Raw genomic sequence first — 4,224 nt, 5'->3', positions numbered from 1 at the left:
AAAAAAAGAAAGAAGAAGAACTTACAAAGAGAATTCAAACCTGCCTGCTAAGTTGAAGGGGTATAGTTTTGTCATTTACCTGAAACTCACCTGACCACTGTGAGGTTTATCACCTTGGAATTTTTATTTTTTAATGTTCTTATTTATATTTTTTCTGAGAGACAGGATCTTGCTTTGTCACCCAGGCTGGTGTACAGTGGTGTGAACATAGCTCACTGCAGCCTCAAACTCCTGGGCTCAAGTGGTCCTCCTGCCTCAGTCTCCTGAGTGTTTGAGACTACAAGCATGTGCCACCACACCTGGCTAATATATATATATATATGTGTATGTGTATATATATATATACACACACCTTCTGTTTTGGTATGGCCCATCAACCGAGAATGTTTTTTATATATTTAATAGTTGAAGAAAAAAAGTCAAAGGAAGAATATTTCAGGACGTGAAAATCATGTGAAGTATAAGTTTAAGTGTCCTTAAGTGAAGTTTTATTGGAACACCACCAAGCTCATTCCTTTGCCTATTGTCTACAGCTGCCTTCAAGCTGCAACAGCAGAGTTGGGAAGTTGAGACAGAAACCACATGGCCCACAAAGCCTAATGCACTTACTATCTGGCCCTTTACAGAAAAAGTTTGCCGACCCCTAAATGGGAGCTTGCCTTTTAAGCAGTACACTAAGTGTATGTTTGGATACCACGCCACAGGAGAAGAGAGGACAGGCCAGGGGACCCAAGGGCAGGAGCTGCGTGCTGCGTGTACAATTGAAAGGCAGGGAGTGTTTGCGTAGGGGGTGTGCATGGAGGGGTTGAGGGTGGCGGGTACAATTCCTTAGGTGAGGTCCACAAAGTCAACATGGACTATAAGCATGGGTATCTTTGCCTTTTTTTTTAAATGACCAAATGTTAATTTTTTAAAAAGCTACAAAATAAAATAGAATCTTAGTCCAGCTCTAAAAGTCCTCCTTTGATTTCTCTTTTAAAGAAAGCTTAGTCATTCATTATCCCAGCTGGGAAGGCTGAGACCCCTGCCTGACGTCAAAGCTGGAGGTCATGCTTCTCCCTGCCTGCCTTGGAGTGCAGGCTGGCCCTGCCTGGCCACAGCCGGCTCACTAGCTTGGGCTCCTCCAAGTCAGGTAGGCCTGTATTGAGCTTCGGCCCTGTGGACCAGACAGACTCCCTCCCACAGGCCTGCACTCCACTCTTTCCCATAATCCACTTTCGGTTATCTTACCTTTTGTTTCCTTGCTGCTGGGGTCTAAGTCTCACACAATTCATACTACGGGAATAAACAGCCCATCAGTGTCCCCTGCAAGTTCCTCCTCTGTCCTGACAGTCTCTGCTCACAGGTGGCTACACGATCCCCTTTGATTTTCCACCTTGCTCCTCCTTGGCCTTGGGTTAACTTTATCTGGCTCACCTGTCCACACCTTCTCTGCCTCTCATACACGTCTCCCTGCAGCCACACGCTCACACACAGCACTTTTAATCCGTGGATCTCCCTCTTCTTGGAGCTGTTCCTACAAAAGGTTATAACTTTACAAAATGAGCCTCTCGCTCCACACTAAAACACTACCAGGTTAGTGAAAACTTTACCTACAGATACAGATATGTGTATCTGTGTAGTCAAGAGTCTGTGTGTGTTGGTGTACACATACCTGCATGTCCGTGTACACAGACTCACATGCACATATGTGGGTCTGCCTGCAGGTATGTGCACAGCCCCAGATAGCTCACCTGTCAGCTCAGTGTGTTGGATCACACAGTCTCAGCAGCCAGGCTCAGCTCCAAATGCCCATGACACAGGTTTATGATTGATTCATATTTATAGCAAAAAGAGACCTTAAGAATTACCCTATAATTTTTACATTTGTATAATAAAGTTTACATCTTTAAAATAATAGTTTACCAAATTCCCTTTCTGAATGGTTGGCAAGATTGGTGTCCTTCCCTATCTTCAAAAAGAACCGAGGGGTTACAGAAAGCAGAGAGCTGGCAACTTAAGTATGGCCACAGGTGAGGGATGAAGTAAGGGGCGGAGAGAGATGTGAGTTTGAAGAATGTTCATGGTTCAGACTACTGAGGGCTTTATGGTTTGGAGCAGCAGGGTTTTTGTTCATTTATGAGTTTCCTGTGCCAAACCACAAATGGAGTAACTTAAAACAAGATAGGCCGGGTGCAGTGGCTCATGCCTGTAATCCCAGCACTTTGGGACGCCTGAGGTCAGGAGTTTGAGACCAGTCTGGCCAACATGGTGAAACCCCGTCTCTACTAAAAATACAAAAATTAGCTGGGTGTAGTGATGCGTGTCTGTAATCCCAGCTACTCAGGGGGCTGAGACAGTAGAATCTCTTGAACCCAGGAGGCGGAGGTTGCAGTGAGCTGAGATCGCGCCAGTGCACTCCAGCCTGGACGACAGAGCAAGACTCCATCTCACAAAAAAATTTTTAAAAAAGAGAAATCGAGCACTAAATCATTTATAGTCATTTTTTCCCTTCACCTAGCAGGCATTTCTTCCATCCTGGGGGCCATTAACTTCATTACTACTATTGTCAACATAAAACCTCCCGCAATATCTCAATATCAAACTCCTCTATTCGTCTGATCAATCTTAATTACAGCAATCCTTCTACTCCTTTCACTACCAGTCCTAGCCGCCGGCATCACCATGCTATTAACAGATCGTAACCTCAATACTACTTTTTTTGATCCAGTTGGAGGAGGAGATCCTATTCTATACCAACACCTATTCTGGTTCTTTGGTCATCCCGAAGTCTATATCCTTATTCTCCCTGGATTCGGAATAATTTCCCACATTGTAACTTACTACTCAAGCAAAAAAGAACCATTCGGGTATATGGGTATAGTCTGAGCCATAATATCAATTGGATTCTTAGGCTTCATTGTATGAGCCCACCACATATTCACAGTCGGCATAGATGTAGACACACGAGCCTATTTCACTTCAGCTACTATAATTATTGCAATCCCTACTGGTGTAAAAGTTTTTAGCTGACTTGCTACACTCCACGGAGCCAACATTAAATGATCTCCTGCAATACTTTGAGCCCTAGGCTTTATCTTTCTATTTACCGTAGGAGGCCTAACTGGTATTATCTTAGCAAACTCATCCCTAGACATCGTGCTACACGATACATACTACGTCGTCGCCCACTTTCACTATGTCCTATCAATAGGAGCTGTTTTCGCCATTATAGGAGGCTTTATCCATTGATTCCCCTTATTTTCAGGCTATACATTAGACCAAACCTGTGCTAAAATTCACTTCATCATCATATTTGTAGGTGTAAATCTAACCTTTTTCCCACAACACTTCCTAGGCCTATCTGGAATACCCCGACGCTATTCCGACTACCCCGATGCCTATACAATATGAAACACCTTATCATCTATAGGCTCCTTTATCTCACTAGTAGCAGTAATCTTAATAATTTATATGATCTGAGAAGCCTTTACCTCGAAACGTAAAGTGCTACGCCTAATTTTAGGAGTACTGCGGCGAGGACTATTGAACCTGCAATAGGGGCTTCAACATGGGCTTTTGGGAGTCATAGGTGTAGGCCGTATAGAGGTATCTTTGCTATGAAGGCCATTATGCATGCTAGCCAAGTAAGGTTGTGAGATCAAGTGGTTGTTAGTTTTTGGTCTGTAAGTGTTAGTAGTGTGATGTTTAGTGAGCCTGTGTTGTTGTGTGTATAGATTAATATAATAAGTAGGGGTAGAGAGCCGGTTAGTGTGTAGAATAGAAAGTATGTACTTGCGTTGATACGTTTTGCTTGATTGCCTCATTTGGTAATGATAACTAGGGTGGGGATGAGGGTGGTTTCGAATAGGATGTAGAATATGATTAGTTCGGTGGCTATAAATGTTAGAATCAGGGTAATTTGTAGGAAGACCATTATGGAAAGATAAAGTTTTTTTTGTGAGAGAGGTTCGTTGTGTAGATGATATTGGCTTGCCATAATTATAAGAGGTAAAAGTCAGGCAGTTAGCATTAAGAGAGGTGTTGTTAGTGGGTCGGAGGATAAGTAGGTTGAGTGGCTAAAGAGGTTGTTGTTAGTTTGGTTGAAGAATAGTAGGGGGATTAGGCTGATGATTAAGCTGTGTGTGGTCAGATTAATTCAGATTGTATTGTTTTTGGATAGTCACGTTATAGGTAATAATATTGTTGTGGGAATAATTATTTTTAGCATTGAAGCAGGTTTAG

Source organism: Mandrillus leucophaeus, unplaced genomic scaffold, assembly GCF_000951045.1.
Source record: "Mandrillus leucophaeus isolate KB7577 unplaced genomic scaffold, Mleu.le_1.0 Scaffold604, whole genome shotgun sequence".
Taxonomy (NCBI): domain Eukaryota; kingdom Metazoa; phylum Chordata; class Mammalia; order Primates; family Cercopithecidae; genus Mandrillus; species Mandrillus leucophaeus.
The sequence above is the reverse complement of the archived record's forward strand: the minus strand, read 5'-3'. Positions refer to the sequence as shown.